The following is a 17,432-nucleotide window of genomic DNA, read 5'->3' as shown; positions in this document are numbered from 1 at the left end:
CTAAGTCATCAAATATGTGGGACTAGAGTTATTCAAAATATTCTTTATTATCCTTTTCATGTTTGTGAAATCAGGAATAATGACTCCCATTTCATTTCTATTACTAGTAATTTACTCCTCATTTTTCTTGGTTAGTCTGGAGAGATTTAACAATATTTTTCATATTTTCAAAAAATCACCCTTTTACTTCATAGATATTCTTTATTTTTCTATTTTAAATTTCACTTATTTATGTTCTGATTTTTTATTATTTGCTTTCTTCCACATGCTTTATATTTAAATTGCTCTTCCTTTTCGCGTTTCTGAAGTGGAAACTTACTTAAATTATTGATTTTGGATATCCCTTTTTTTCTGGTATGTACATTTCATGCCATAATTTCCCTCTAAGCATTGCTTTTCCTGCATCCATCCTGTGGGGAGCAACTCGGACTAGACTAAGTTACTGGAATTAAGACTTATTCTATGCATCTGCTCTCCCACAATATGGCGCTGAGAGAAAGAGACCAAACAACCTCTACGCAGCTGCCTCATCAGTTTGACAAGCTGCAGGAGCTGATCCTGCTCCTGATTGGAGGAGAGCAGCGTGCTCGGCGTGTGGGTAGCAGAGTTGGGATTGGTGGAAGAGGACTATAAAGGAAGAGAGAGACAACATGCACCAGGAACTCCCGGATAACATCTGAGCAGCCCCCGAGAGAGCCGGCCGGCGGTGTGCCGCTCCTCTGCGGAAGTGGGGAAAGTGGCAGGGGGAGCCGCCCCTCCATGGAGGTGGAGGGGTCAGCAGCCAACCCGGGAAGGACCAGCAGCAAACCCGGGAAGGGCCGAGCAGACAAAAGAACAGCGCAGGGTCCAGTGTCGTTCCTCCGCGAATGGGGGAGCGACACATCCCACAAATTTTTATTAGTTGTATCTTCATTTTTGTTTAGCTAAAAATAATTTTAATTTCTCCTGAGTTTACTTTGATCTATGTAGTATTGAGAAGGTTGATTACTAGAGCCTGGAAGGGTAGAAGGAGAGTGGAGAAAAAAAAATAAGGGAATTTGGGTGTGGTACTTTAATTACAACAACTACCTCATACTAATATGAGATGTTAATAATAGGGAAACTGAGTGTGGGATATATGGGAATTCTGTACTGCTTCACAATGTTTTTCAAATTTATAACTATTCTAAAATGTTTTCATTTCTAAAATTTGATGTTTGTGGCTATATTTCTTTTATTCATTTATAAATCAATTCCGTTGTAATCTGAGTAATAGAAGTCATAGGAACCATTGTTGTGGCATAGCAGATTAAGCCACCACTGGCAACCCACATGGGCACTAGTTTGAGTCCCAACTGTTCCACTTCCAATCGGGCTCCGTGCTAATGGCCATGGGAAAAGCATCAGAAGATGGCCCAAGTCCTTGGGACCCTGGACGCAACATGGGAGACCCAGATGAAACTCCTGGCTCCTGGCTTCAGTCTGGCTCAGCCCTGGCCATTTGTTCTTTCTAGGGAGTGAACCAGTGGACAGAAGATTCTCTCTCTCTAGTCTTGCCTTTCAAATAAATACATAAATCTTTAAAAATATAACACAGTATTATGTCTCCTGTAAATTTGTTGATGTGCGTTTTATGTCTCCCAATATTGTGTGCTTTGGTGAATGTCCCACATGAGCTTGGGAACCTATTTGCTGCTGCTGCTGTTGGATGGAATATTTTCTGTCAATTAGATTACATTGCTTGATGGTGTTCTTCCCATCAACCAATTCTCACCTGTTTTTTTGGCCTGTTTGACTGTTTTGGCCTGGTCAGGAAGGAATGAAATTGATAAGTATGGTATTGGGTTTCTCTAGTTCTAGCTTCAGTTCTACCAGTGTTGCCTCATGTCGTTTGATACTCTTATTAGCTACACACATACTTAATATTGGTATGTCTTTTGAAAAATTTACTCCCTTATCATTAGGTAGTGCATTTCATTACCCCTAACAATTTTGTTATTGGAAGTCAACTTTATCTGAAATTTATATAACTCTTGTGTCATTTTTTTGACTAGTTTTAGCTTGTATAGCTTTCTCGATCCCATTACTCTTCATCCCTGTTTTTACATTTAAAGTGGGTTTCTTGGAGGCAAAATATAGTTGATGTTTTTTTTTAAAAATTACTCTATCAATCTATCTTATAATCTATGTATTTATACCATTCACAGTTATAGCAAATACTGTAATAGTCAGGTAAATATCTATAATGTTGGGAGCTATTTTCTCCTAATTGCACTCACCCTTTGTTTCCTTTTTGCCTCTATTTTTTCCTTCCGTGGTTTTAATTGAGTATTGTACAGAATTCCATTTTTATCTCCAATCTTAAAATATCAATTATACTTATTTTTATAATTCTTTAAATGGTTGCTGTCAAGCTTGTAATATGTATGCATATATATCTGTATAAGTATATATTACACATACATACATTTATGTATGTTCAGTTAATATACACCCACTTTCAAATATACTATTCTGCCTCAGGTATAGAACAGGTGTGCCAGGTATGCTATAATTACAGGACAGGAATGACAACCTCAAAGTTCTACGTTTTATAGCTGAAAACTTAGAGTTTCCACAGGTTTTCTATAGAGAGATTTATGGTAAATGTTTTCATCTTTGAGATCCACGCAGTCTCTGTTGCATCTGCAGAACTCTTATAATGCCAAAGCAATCAGAAATAACATAAATGAAAGAGTGTGGTGATATTGGCAGTCTTCCAATAAAATTTTATTGACCAAAACAGGGAATGGGGGGTGGATTTGGCCTGTAGCCTGTAGTTCCCTGACCCTTGACTCAAGTAATAGATATAAAATATTAAAATCCAGAAAAGTTTGCAGTATAATATGTTAAATGGGTCAGCCAACAAATTAATAGGGACAGGTATTTGGTGCAGTAGTTACGATGCCACTTAGGACACTTGCTTCCCATAATGGAGTTCCTGAGATCAAGTTCGAGCTTTGTGTTGGGTTCCAGCTTCCTGCTAATGCATACCCTAGGACGTAGCAGGTGGTGGCTCAAGAATGTGGGTCCTTGGCTACCCATGTGGGAGACCCAGATTGAGTGCCAGACTACTGGTTTCAACCCAGCCCAGTCCCAAGTGTTGCAGGCTTTTGAGGGGTGAAGCAGCAAATGGAAGATTCTCTCTCTCTCTCTCTCTCTTTCTCTTGATTTCTCAATCTCTCGATCTCTCTCCCTCTCTCTCCTTCAGATAAATATAAATGCATTTTTAAAAACATGTGACTGAATCAGTCTGCATGTTAAATGTCTTCAGGAGATTTAATTATGCCACAAATATGTTTTTAACCTTTTCTGTTAAAACTAACAGATTGGATTTTAAATTACATTTTTTTCTTCTTTGCCACTTAATATTTGAGTCTAAAGAATATCAGGCAAACAATGATCTATTTCTCAATTACAATGAAAAAATTACAGTTTTCAGAGCCTGAAGTAATAAATGCAATCAAATCTTTAGCACCTGGAATTTAAGGAACTGCATCCTTAAAGAAATCGGCGTTTCTAAAAAACAAGATACTTTCACAAGGTTAACGAGGTGAAAGTTCACTGGCTAATACAGAAAAACCTGGGTTTGAATTATTTAAAGAAGCATTAGATGAGTGAAAAGCATACATTTTATCAGGCTAGAGCATTTAAAGAATAGGGCAACCAATTTGAACTTTCAGTCTTTAAGTTAAAGTCATATAATGCCTATAGTAAAAATAAAATATTTTCAGGAAATCCTCCACAGAGTAAATTTTCTAAAAACCCATAAAATGAAGATGCTTGTCTATCAAACATACAAAATTGTATCTTCAAACTTTCCCCTTTCTTAATCTGCAAATTTCCCCTCAAATTACAAATTAGGAACAGAAAACACTGATCTTCTCAGGGCAATAGTATTTAACTAAAATATTTTATGTTATGTAGTGAATTTGTTCTCTGCCAGCTTTTCAGACCTGGAATCGACTTGTTTTTTGTTTTCTGGCTTCTAGGAACTAATCTGTCTTTTCTGAGACTGCCTAAATCCTCCTTTACCTATTCATCACTTCAACCATCAGTTCTAGCTGCTAAAATGTACAATGACAACTGACGGCATAAGTCACAAATGAATATCTGCTGTCTGTCTCATTGAAGATAGGTGGCTTACTTCAATGACTGCTGTTGCTTTTTATCCTAGTTAGGCTAATAGAGAGTTATACATAGAATAGCAGTAACTGAATTTCACAGTTCAGTGTGAAGATAACCCAGATTAGATATTTTGCCATTTTATTTTGAAGGCTTCTCATTTCAGTTTTGAAATGTTCAATCTTGCACATTCCTGTTAAGAATAATCTTTAAATTATGTCTTTTATTAATGTGATGAGTTGTGCTTTTCCCACCCATGTTGTAGTTGTTTATTGCAGGTATGCAGGCAAGGTTTTAAATGCGTGTCAGGAATGCTTTAATCAGTAGTAAATTTCTATCTTAATTCCTTTTGGTTTTACCCACAGACAGATGAAGTCAGAGTGGATGATGGGTTCACTGTGGCCATTTTTCTGTATGTGACTTCATCCCCATGGTCACACTGCCTGAACTATTTGACATATGTAGAGTCAGTGGCTTTCTTTCCTGGGAATTTAAAATTAGAGCTGAAAAAGAAGAAAATATTCTGTGCAAGAGCATACAGATGTAATATTTAAAGAGCATTGCCACAACCATATCAAAATAATACTGTGTATGGCAGATTCAGGCAGACCCTCAGAGAGAAGAAAGGACAAACAGAGAGTCCTAGCTGCTTTCTAGGTCTTTCCTAAACTGGCTGTGTTCCAGCCCTTGAGTTTCAGGAGAAACCTCTGTGTCCTTGTAACGCAAACCCTCTATTTTGCTAAAGCTCATTTGATTTGGTTTCTGTTACTTGTGACCAATATAGCCTAAGATATGTCTTGGCATTTCCACAGCATCTTTCCCAAAAGCTACTATAATTATTTATACCATTCCATCGAGATTCTTGAAAAAAGTGGCTATAACTTATTTTTTTTCCATATCCCTAGCACTGAGTCAGCACTCAATAACTATCTGCAAAGCAATTAAAAAGCAAAGTTTGGGTGGGAGACACAGCATGATGAAGCCTGCTGCAACAGTCCTTCCTTCTCATGTGGAAATGTTTCTCCATGAGCTGTCATTTCTAAAAATCTTAGAAGAGCTTTTCACAAACTGCCCCAAGGTGGGATTAAATGTTCAGTGCAGAACGGTTTCACAGAAACTATGTATGGAAAATACTGCTTTACACAAAACTAGTAATTTTCCTTACTGCAGTGATTCTCAGAGTTTTTAATATAATATAGGTACACTGTGAATCTTCAAGGAAATACAACAACATTCAGACTTTCCCAAACTCTTTTACATGAGATCCTTATACCACGAAACTTCACAGAACTCAACAACAAAAACAACACAAGCAATCCATTTGTCTAAAGAAGATGTACAAATGGCCAACAAGAACATGCAAAACTTCAACATTAGTGATCATTAGTGAAGTGACAATGGTCGTCACAGGGATTGCACAGCTGACCAATTAGGATAGCTATAGCAAATAAAAAATACTGGTGACAATGTGGAGAAATTGGGACCCTAATGCACTGATGACGGCAATGCCAAATGGTGCTGCCAAGGAAAACAGCATGGTGGCTCCTCAAAATGGTAAACATAGAACTGTCAGATGAGCCAGCCATTTTGAATATGTACTCAAAGTAATTAAAATAAGGGCCTCTAGAAGATGATTTGCACCTCCACATTCATAGTAGTGTGATTCTGAATAGTCACCGTGTGGAAACACTCCACATGTCCATTGGTGGATAAAGGAAATAGGGCATATCCATAGGATGGAATAATACTCAGTCTTAAACAGGAAGGCAACTCTGTCAAATTTTACATGATGAACCTCGAGGACTTTATGCCCAGTGAAATAAGTCAGTCACAGAGTGCTGAATATTATGATTTCATTCTTTTGAGGTGCCCAGAGTAGACATTTTCATAAAGGAAGAAAACTGAATGGTGGGTGAGGGTGGGGTAAAGGGAGGGGAAGTAGGGAGTTGTTGTTTAATGGGCACAGAGTTTCAGTTTTGCAAGATGAAAAAGAGTTCTGGACATTGTGAAACAATTTGAATGCACTGGACTACAAACTTAAAATGGTTATAATAGCAAATTTCATGTTGTGTGTATTTTACCACAATTAAATTATAAAAAGTTACATAACAGTATCCTCAGAAAAACACAGAGAAACAATGTCAAGGCAATTGCATGCTTTGTTATCCGTGCAAGCACATATGAAATGAGGGCAGGAGCCATTCCTTCACAAAGAAAGAATGATGGTTAACTTGCCTGTTTTGTGCAAGGACCACAAAGTACATTATAGGATAATAAGCAGAATGGTGCATCCATTTGTTACCTCTGACTTGAGAGTGGGTGGCAATCAAAGTTACATTTTGTTTTCTGATAGATAACTCTTAACCTTGTCTTCCATTCTAAATAAATAATGTCAGAGAATAATTACACAGAGAGAAGGTTCAGGGCTCCTAAACCACAACTAACTCCTTCTACCTACTCCGCCAATTTTGTGGCTTCAACCCAAGATGCAGAGCCCCAAGGAAACCTCTAAAGGCAAGTGTAGACTTCCAAAGATCTTACAGTAGTTGGTTAAGTCCTAGCTACCAGGGTTTAAGGGGGATTTATCTAAGAAAGATCCTTTGAATTTCCCATGTTTCTTTCACTTATGGTCATACTGTCTAATTGACAATAAAAACTCAGGTATAATCCTGCCACCATCACTTGCCAGTTTCCATCCCATCACATAATTTTCCAATGCCTGTTGTCCTCTGGAACTTGAGGCCAGTCTCATAACAACCTTCTTGCAGCCACCCTGAAGAGTAATGAATAGAAATGGGTTATAAATATAAAATGCTGTATAAATCTTTTAGCACCAGAGACTTGGGATGTTTTAAATACACAAAGGACACACTAATAAGACTATCAATCCTGTCTCTGAAGTATAGACATTTAGAAAGTGGGATCCTGTCCACTCCTGACTCTTAGAGTCTCAGTTTTTTTTTTAATCCAAGATTTGCATCAACATAGAGAAATGTGCCCTTTTGCCTTTTTTTTGTGGGGCTAATATAATGAATTTTTCTGTATATGCTAAGGCTATGTCAGATGGGGTGACATTTTATCTGTAATGTAACTAGCCTCATTATGGACAGTTGTCTTAATTCAGTGTATTCAGTTCTATACTTCTCTGCTAGCATCTGGCTACATTGGAGGCATCAGGTTCCGTGAATATAAATGATGAGGCTGTTAACATTATATAGCTAACATACTGAAAGAAAAACAATTCAAAGTAAAAAGAATTAAGACTGGCAGTTTTACAACCTTATTGGTGTACTATATTCAACTTGCTGAGTTTTAATATTAGTCTTAATTAAGGATCCAATAAATTAAATTCTATTTCTTTGTTCAAGTAGTAAGTAACACTCAACTGTGTACAACTCTGTTTATGTAATTTTATAAAAACCATTGATAGGCTTATATCCACCAAAAAACTGCTTGGTAAAGAAGAAATACGTGAAAAAGATAACCATTTAGGGGCTGATGCTGTGGCATAGTGGGTTAAAGCCCCAGTCTGCAGTGCCAGCATCCCATATGGGTGCCGATTCTATCCCTGCCGCTCCACTTCTGATGCAGCTCTCTGCTATGGCCTGAGAGAGCAGTCGAAGATGGCCCAGGTCCTTGGGCCCCTGCACCCAATGGGAGACCTGAAAGAAACTCCCGGCTCCTGGCTTTGGATCGGCCCAGCTCCAGGCATTGCGGCCATTTGGGGAGTGAACCAGTGCATGGAAGACCTCTCTCTCTCTCTGCCTCTGCCTCTCTGTAACTCTGCCTTTCAAATAAATAAATATCTTTAAAACTAATCAGATCCCAAGATGTCAGTTTCACTCATATACATTAAATTATTTTATGCTGTATATATTAGCTGTAAGAAATCAGAGAAAACATGATAATTGTCTTTTGGGGTCTGGATTATTTCACTATGCATGATATCCAGTTTCATCCATTTTGTTTCAAAAGTCAAGATTTCATTGTTTTTATGGCTGAGTAGTACTCCGTTGTGCAAATGTACCATATTTTTTTTCATGCAGTCAGTTGATGGACATCTAGGTTGATTCCACATACTAGCTATTGTGAATTGAGCCACTATAAACATAAGGGTACAGGGCAACTCATGTTGATTTCATTTCCATTGGGTAATATTCTTGAAGACAAAAGTTTCTTTCAGGAGTGTTTGGGCAAGTGTTTTGCCACTGGTTTGGATGCCTGCATCCAACATCAGAGTGCCTTAGATCCTATACTCAGCCCCAGCTCTTGACTCCAGCTTCCTGCCAATGAAGACAATGAGAGGCAGCTGGTGGTGGCTCAAGTGGTTAGGTCCCTCCACACATGTGGGAAACCTAGATTGGGTTCCTGGCTCCTGGTTTGGGCCTGGACCAACCCTGGCTATTGTGGGGCATTTGGGGAGTAAAGCGATGGATGGTAGCATTCTCTTCCTTTCTCCCTCTCCCTTTCTCAAATAAATTTCTTAAATGCAAAACCCAAATTTCAGATTTTCAAATTACTTCTTTCTCTGTTAACCTAATGAAAACTTTGGCACCCAGACTATACTAAGAGGCTGATCATATTCTGTTTTACAAGAACTAGCCCCCTATATTTACAACCTGAAAATGTTTTCTAGGCTTTACATACTTGTCCAGAAAAAGATCAGTTTGAGGAATAATAATAAGTCATAGTTCACAGGGGAAAAAAATCACCTTCTAAAATTCAAGTCTTTGTGGCTTCTCGTAGAAATCTGGCTCTTTCTCACAACGTTTTGTGGTCAGGGTAAAATCAATGACTCAATGACCTGCGCCTGGGGAGGATTCTCTGTAGTTTCCAGGAGGGAAGAGGGCCAGAACCACAAGCATTCCCAAGTGAGAGGCTGAGGTTGATGCATTTCTCATAGGACTTGGATGATGTTTCAGGGCCCAGATGCCAGGAGTTTTGCTTTGTTTTGTTTTTAATTTCATCATGCTTTTAAAACCATTTTTCTTTCCACAAGCCCCTTTAATGCCTTTGAAAAGATCCATTCTCCTGAGTCACCGCGGAGGAGGGAGAACAGCGTGAGCTCTGAGCAGAACAGAAGACTCTCCCTCCTCTCACTGGAGGGAGGTGGCTCTCTGAGTACCTTATAAGTTCAACCTCCAATTAATTCCACTCACAGTGTCCCCCCACTGGTAATGAAGACAAATAGCACTGCAGTCTTTGGGTACAGTCTCTCAGTGTTTACTTCTGGGAACAGCTAAGGATATTGTGCTCACATTCTGGGAATTGTAAAACTCATATTGGAGAAGGAATTTTTGACTCTACCTCCTCTTTCTCTGCCAAAGAGGAGAGGAATGGTTTAGGTAGCTGAAACAAGGTGAAAGAATGCAGAAAACCTGGATTTTCTCTCAGCTGGCTTCAGACACCCTATTATGTAGAGCGAAATACAGCTTTTATTTATCAAGCTAACAGATTTCCCAGCTTCCCCACCCATTTCTCCTTAGACCTTGCCATTTCAGGGCCCTGCCAACTGCCAGTGTCCTCCCCTCTTTCCCCTTGGGCTTTCTCTAGCCTGGAGCTGCTCAACTCTTCTACTTCCACGTACACATCTGGGCCAGAAATGCCAGGAGGTAAGTTCCTCCCCAGAATAGCGTTTGCTTTACAGAAGTTGTGTATCAGCTGACTCATAGAATGACAGTCGCTCGAAATAGCTCTCTGACCTCAGAATCAGATATTAAGGCATTCTGATCTGACTGAAAAGCCCACGAAACATTTTAGGCATGGAAAGTCAAGACACTGTGCTAAACAGTGTCCTACATGAAGGACCTCTGTGGGTGAGACCCCAGTGGAAAGAAGTGGCCATCAAAGGAGGAGGTACTTTTCTCTGAAGGGAGGAGAGAACTTCCACTTTGACTATTGCCTTGTCTAAATACTGACGGAGTTTGTGGACTCAAAAGGCTTCCATAGCCTTGGCAGCTCATGTCAAGAGCCTTGGGTGATCACAGATATCATACATAAGAGTGTTAATTTTTAAATTAATAACAGGAGTCACTGTGCACTTATTCCCCATGCAGGACCTCTGTCCTCAATGAGTTGCATTATGAGAGTTAACTGTAAAACTTGTTCTTGAACAGTTGTTTATATTTGTGTGTTTGCCAATTGTTGAAATCTTAGTATAGAGTTGGTCTTCTGTGTATAAAGGTTATTGAAAATGAATCTTAATGGAGAATGGGACTGGGGATAGGAGAGGGAGGAGGAGGTGTGGTTGGAGTCGGGGTTGGAGAGCAGTTAGGGCGAGAAGAATCACTATATTCCTAAAGTTGTACTTAGGAAATTTGTGCTTATTAAATAAAAGGTTTCTATAAAAAGCAATGAAAAAAATCAACTTGATGTATAAATGCCTCGGTGCCCTTGGCCCTCAAATCAACTAACTTGGAGGTGGTGTTCTACCCTTGCACCCTGTGGACCCCAGTGAGATTAAGCTCCAGTTGCCCATAGTAATAACAACATTTTTGGCTGGATACTTCCTTGGTTCACTTCTGCTTGTGTCTCCTGAGGTCACAATCCTAAACAAACTTCTTGTAGTTGAATCTGTGTTCGTGTATCTGCTTTGAACACACAACATCTTCAGATAGGGACTTTGAACGAAGAGAATGAGTCGCTTTATTCTGTCAGGTTCACCTCTGATCCACCATTTCTGCACATGTCTTGAATGGATGGCAGCCTTTTGCTATAGCTTTCCCCCTTCTGGTTAGACTGCTTGATTTCGTTTGGGTAAAAGTGAGTCTGGCTGCTGACTCACTCCAGCCCCTGCTTCATTTTCCCCTGTTCCGTGTTTATATATTTGCTGATGACCCCCTCTTACCCTACCTGTAAACTTAGCCTCATTCAGATTGTGAGTTGTCATAAAGGTCTTCCAACAAGCACAAACACAGGAGTTTTTTTTTTTTTAAAGATTTATTCATTTAGTTGAAAGGCAGAGTTGCAGAGAGAGCAGGAGCGAGAGAGAAGTCTTCTGTCTGCTGATTCACTCTCTAAATGGCTGCAATGGCTGGAGCAGGACCTATCAGAAGCCAGGAGCTTCTTCTGGTTCTCCCACCCAGGTGCAGGGGCCCAAGGACTGGGGCCATCTTCCACTGCCATAGCAGAGAGCTAGAATGAAAGTGGAGCAGCCGGGTCTCAAACCGGCATCCATGTGGGACACCGACACTGCAGGCGGCGGCTTTACCCGCTGCCCTGTGCAGCGTGTTTATTAGTTGTTTCTCTTTAGGATACCTTATTCTTAGTCTTTTATGACACTGAGTTTTTTTTTTTAAGAGTCCAGACAGTGTCTTGTAAAATGTGCCACAGTCTAGATTTACACGATTGTTTTCTTTTGACAAGTATACGAAAGTGAAGATCTTGGGTTTTCTGTTGAGCCTTCCTGCGTATTGGGTAAGATTTTTTGTAAGCAGCATGACTTTCACTGGAGAGTGGCTCTGAGGACTCGGTTTTCATTTTTAACCATTTACAAATAGCCAGATGCTCACCAGTGCCCATACCTCACTACATATGTAATCAACATGTGACAGACTCCTTGAAGAACCCACATCCATTTGCCTACACCAAAGCAATATAATGCACAATTAGCACTTCGAGTTTTTTCATTGAATTGATCAGTTGGATCAGTTTGTATAAACTGATTAGTTTAGCATTTTGTAGTCGACAAAACAGAGAAAATCAGTCAAAACCCAGCTTACCTTAATTAGTATTGATGGAGATTTAGAAAGGCCTTTGGAGATCAGTATACTCAGGAAGAAAATTAGTTCTTAAATTAACCCACAAATGCTCACCTTGCTCACTGAATGCTGTTGCCCTTATACTGCTGCTTACCCGTAAGTGTCTTTCACAGATGCTGGGCGTTTGTGTTTCACTTAGAGTAAGCTAGTTTGTTGTGATTGTTCTCAATTAGTACATATAAAGCTACTGTGACAACATTAAAGCTATTAAATAGGAAAATTAATCACCTACCATATTCATTTATATTTCAGATCTGGTAAATAAAATATTTACATTGTTTTAACGAGAGTTCATAAAATTTAATGTTACTTTTAAGTCCAGCATTTTATTGTGTTTTTCCATATGGGTATATAGTATCTTTTATTTAATAGCCATAAAATATATCATTGAAAAGTTAGATTCTAATTTTGAAAGATTTATTTAGTTATTTGAAAGAGTTACAGAGAGGGAGAGACTGAGAGAAAGAGATCTTCCACCCCCTTGTTCACTCCCCAAGTGGCCTCAATGGCCAGGACTGTGCCATGCCAAAGCCAGGATCCAAGAGCTTCGTGTAGGTCTCCCACATGGAAGATGGGGCCACTTTCTGCTGCTTTCCCAGGCTGTTAGCAGGGAGCTGGATTGGAGGTGCAGCAGCCAGGACATCAACCAGCACCCACGAGGGATGCTGGTCTCACAGGCGGTGGCTTTACAGGCTATTCCACAAGTCTACTCCCAAAAGTTACATACTAATTTAACTAGCCTCTCTCTTGTTTTAGCTGTCTGAGCTGATTTCAATTTTCATTGTTATTTGAAAAAATCTTAATACATAAGGATGTTTTAGAATTTGGATTATTTCCTTAGGCTAACGTCCTAGAAGGAAAATTACTCTGCAAAAGGTTGTGAATAGTTTTATAGTTCTTAAAAACAGAAGCTATTGCTTTCTGTAAAGTTTTTACTAACACTCAAAGCAGCAGCTACATAAAAGATCAGATTCAATTTCCACTTAAGAGCATTCAATGCCTTTATTTTTAATGCATCTCTAATAAAGTAGCTGATCAGTGTCACCACTTTGTATTGAGCATAAATTTACTTGTTGAATTTCCTCTTTTGTGAATCACATATTCATATCATCTCTGTGTTTATTGATGTTAGAATAGGTCCATATGTGTGGATCCTATGTAGATTAGTGATGTCTGTCTTCAGACATTTCTTGATTTTTATTTTCTTTTATATATATATATAAAATCATTAATCCATGTGTTCCTTTGTGACTTTCAGTCTCTCCTATGCTTAAAAAGATCCTCTGTAAAGTTTTTGAAAAATAATCAATATAATTCAGTTTCTTTGTACTTAATTTGTTGAATTTTGTTCCTTTATATTAAAAGTTTATGTAAAATTCTTCATGTTTAGTATGTTATAAATTCTTCCTGTCCACTTGCTAATGAATTATATTGAGTCTACTTGTTATGTATCCTTTTGCTATATTAAAAAGATAAAATAACTTTATATAATATAGAGCAGGTTCTTTACATTTTGAAAGGATTGTTGATGTATAGTTGACACATAATAAATCACATATACTTAAAATGTACTACCACCACAATCAAAATAATGAATATATTCATCACTCTTGGCAAGTTTCTTTGTGCCCTCCTGTGCCTCGTTCGCCCCTTGTCCTCCTTCCTCCCAAGCCCCTTGCTTTCCCTCTCAGGCACTCACTAGGTACTATGGATGACATTGTATTCTTTAGAATTCAGTATAGACGGATTCAGATAAAATGTTCCCTTTTGGTCTGGCTTACTACACTCAACGTAATTATGTTGATTTATCTTCCATGTGTTTTGTATCAGTAGTTCATTTCATTGGTGAGTAGCATTGCCTTGGGCAGATACACTCAGTACTGTATCCATTCGTCTGCTGATGGCATTTGGCTCATTACAGTTTTTGCCTACAACAAATTAAGTTGTTTTTGAGGATGTGTGCTTTCATTTTTTTTTTTTTTAGGTAAATATCTCATAAGAGAATGACTGAATCATGTTGTCAGTGGATATTGAACTTTTAAGAAACTTTCTAAAATGGTTGTCTCATTTTGGATTCCTGTTGGGAGTACAGGAGAGATCCAGCTTTTTCACATGCTCACTAACATGTGGTCTCTTTAGTCTTTTTAATTTTTGTCATTCTAGTGGGTAGGTAATGGTAGCTCCTTGTGGCTTTAATTTACATTTCCCTGAAAACTAATGATATTTCCATGTGCTTATTTGCCATCAGTGTTTAAAGGTTTAGAACAATTCTTTTCTGAGGAATTGACCTTATCTTTATGATAATTATGTTTTCCTGATAGTAGTCTTTACTCAGAAATCTTCGGTATTAATATAGTTATTCAAGTTTCATTCATATAGTGTTAGCATGGTATACATTTCTGTTCTTTAACTGTTAACCATTTTTTGTATTTGTGTTTATAATTTGTTTTGTGCAGGATCTTCTATTTTTATCCACTCTAAAAGTCTATCTCATTGGGACAATTATAATATTTATATTTAATATAATTATCGACATGATTACATTTAAACCTATATTCTTGCTGTTTATTTCATATTTGTCCCATCAGTTTTTTACTCTTCTGTGGGGAGCAGCCCGGACTGGACTGAGTTACTGGAATTAAGACTTATTCTATGCATCTGCTCTCCCACAATATGGCGCTGGGAGAGAAGTAAACAGCTTCCGCACAGCTGCCTCCAGTTCAACCAATAAACTGTAGGACTTGCTACTGATTGGAGGAGAGCAGCGTACTCGGCGTGTGGGCAGCCGAGTTGGGATTGGCAGAGGAGGGCTATAAAGGAGGAGAGAGACGGCATGCACCAGGAACATCTAAGAGGAACATCTAAGGGAACCTGTGCAGCCCCCCAGAGAGCCGGCCGGCGGTGTGCCGCTCCCCTGCGGAAGTGGGGAATGTGGCCAGGGGGAACTGCCCTTCCACGGAGGTGGAAGGGATAGTAGCCAACCCGGGAAGAACCAGCAGCAAACCCGGGGAGGGCCGAGCAGACGAAAGAACAGCGCAGAGTCCTGTGTCGTTCCTCCACGAAGAGGGGGAGCGACACTCTTCTTCCTCTTTACACTTTATTTTGAGTTAATTGAATATCTTTGATTCCATGTCATCTCCTTTGTGGGATTATTAGTTTATAAATCTCATTTTAGCAGTTTTAGAGTTTATATTATACACTTTTATTTCTGTTTACTTCCTACCACATACCACTTCATATTTAATATAAAACCTCCTCTAGTATATTATTTCCCTCCTCCTGGTGTGTGTGTGTGTGTGTGTGTATACTGCCACAATACTTTTTATGTCTTTTCATACAGTTAATTATCTTTGTACTATGAGAAAATAAGTATAACAAAATTTTCTCAGTCATCTTTTTTTAAAAGATGTATTTATTTATTTGAAAGTCAAAGTTACACAGAGAGAAGAGAGGCAGAGAGAGAGAGAGAGAGAGGTCTTCCATCCAATGGTTCACTCCCCAATTGGCCGCAATGGCCAGAGCTGTGCTGATCCGGAGCCAGGAACTTCTTCTGGGTCTCCCACACGGGTGCAGGGACCCAAGGACTTGGGCCATCTTCTGCTGCTTTCTCAGGCCATAGCAGAGAGCTGGATAGGAAGTGAAACAGCTGGGACTAGAACCGGCGCCCATATGGAATGCCTGCACTTCAGGCCAGAGCATTAACCCACTGCACCACAGTGCCGACCCCTCAGTCATTTTTTTTTTTTTTAAAGATTATTTATTTGAAAGAGTTACAAAAAAAGGAGACAGGGAAAGAGATTTTCCATCCACTGGTTCACTCCCCAAAAGGCCACAGTGACCGGGGCTAGGCCAAAGCCAGGAGCCAGGAACTCCATCCAGGTCTCCCACATGGGTGGCAGGAGCCCAGATACTCATTTTCCGCTGCTTTCCCAGGCACATTAGCAAGGAGCTGGCTTGGAAATGGAGCAGCTGATGCCAGCATCCCAGGCAGCAGCTTAACCTGCTGTGTCACAGTGCGGGCCCCTATCTCGGCCATCATTAAGTAGACAGTTCAGTAGTATTAAGTATGTTCACATGCTTGTACAACTTTCACCACAACTATCTCTCTGGTCTGTCTGTAGAACTTCTGCATTACCACAAACTGAAACTTTGTACCCTTGAAAAAATAGCTCTATTCCCTACCTACCCACCCAGCAGCTCCCTGAAACCACCATTCTACCATATGTGTCTAGGAAGTAATCATATAAACTGAAGCATACAATAGCTGTCCTGTGTCTGGCTGACTTAACTTGGCATACTGTTTTTAGGCATGTATTATATGTTTTAGCAGTTAACAGAATTTCACTCCTTTTAAAAACTGATTGCAATTCCACTGTACGTGTATAACATATTCCACATTTTGTTTGTCCACCCATCCCACCGATGGAAATTTAGCTTGTTTCTCCATTTTGGCTATTGTGAATAATGCCTCTATGAACATTTCTGTAAAAATAACTATTCAAGTTCCTACTTCCAAGTATTTTGAGTAGATACTAAGAAGTGGAGTTGCTGGATTCTATGATACTTGTCTGGAGAAGTTAATAATCTTTTGAAAAAATTCCAATAAAACTTAATTGTGATTTAAATGGCGAGTTAAGATCTTCTATATTTATCCATGTTCAGATTTTTGGAGCTCTTCATAATTTTTGAAACTGCATATTCAAGGGTATATTCATAAAGATTAGCTATTTGAGTTTTTTTATATTACTTTTCTTATTGCCTCCTCCTTGTCATTCTCGCTCCCCACCAAGCCCTTTCCTCTCCTCTCATTCTGAGTCAGTCACTAACCACTCTAGATGAGATGAGTCTGCTTTATTACACACAGTATATCTGATATATTTTGTAACAATAGTTCATTAACTTTATTGGTGAGTAGCATTTCCTTCGATAGATAGATTCAATAGTGTGTCTATTCATCAACTGCTGGAGATTTAACTGTGGGATACAACCGTCAACCTCTTGAAAAAAAAAAAAAGTTAGGATTAAGAATTGAATTCCAGGTCATCTAAAACATAACTTGGAGAGCACAAAAAATTCAGTCTTTCTGTCCTGTAATATGTCACACAAAATTCAGTTTATTCAGGTTTTCTTTCTCAAAGCATCACTAAAATTTGGCTATTGTACTTGGGCAGGTTCTAGTTCTATGATTTTTTGTTGTGATTCATTTTTGCTCTTAATGGCATTATATTTCTATTATTTCTTTAGGACTTTTTTTCTTTATTACAGATGTATGGAATATTTACTTCTGAGTATTTGTCATGGACTATTCTCATAGTTAGACTTTCATTAAGACTAGCATTTGTACTTTTAGATTAATGCCTTAGATCTCCAGATGTATAATAACATCTCATAATAATAATTTTGTGTATTTTCTTTTACTACTCCTATTTGATTTATATGATTTAGTGCGGTAATAAAATTTCCTAAATGCTACTATATGAAAACAGTGCAGATACTGGTTATTTTTGTTCCTGAGTTTATGGGAGTTCC

At 38.8% G+C, this 17,432-nt stretch overlaps 1 long non-coding RNA gene across 9 annotated transcripts in view; it reads left to right on the top strand.

Annotated features, from left to right (window-relative positions):
• The first annotated feature begins 9,561 nt into the window (after positions 1-9,561).
• Positions 9,562-17,432, top strand: part of LOC149119544 (uncharacterized) — a 170,148-nt gene continuing 162,277 nt past the window's right edge. For 5 of the 9 annotated variants that reach the window (XR_016228100.1, XR_016228098.1, XR_016228094.1 and 2 more), the window contains exon 1: positions 9,570-9,755. This is a non-coding gene — a long non-coding RNA (uncharacterized LOC149119544). Of the gene's footprint in view, positions 9,756-17,432 lie in introns of all 9 variants that reach the window. The other 4 variants (XR_016228097.1, XR_016228099.1, XR_016228096.1 and 1 more) reach the window with 4 other exon arrangements.

This window comes from Oryctolagus cuniculus, chromosome X (assembly GCF_051225735.1).
Source record: "Oryctolagus cuniculus isolate XC-2025 breed Fujian yellow rabbit chromosome X, ASM5122573v1, whole genome shotgun sequence".
Taxonomy (NCBI): Eukaryota; Metazoa; Chordata; class Mammalia; order Lagomorpha; family Leporidae; genus Oryctolagus; species Oryctolagus cuniculus.
The sequence above is the reverse complement of the archived record's forward strand: the minus strand, read 5'-3'. Positions and strand labels throughout refer to the sequence as shown.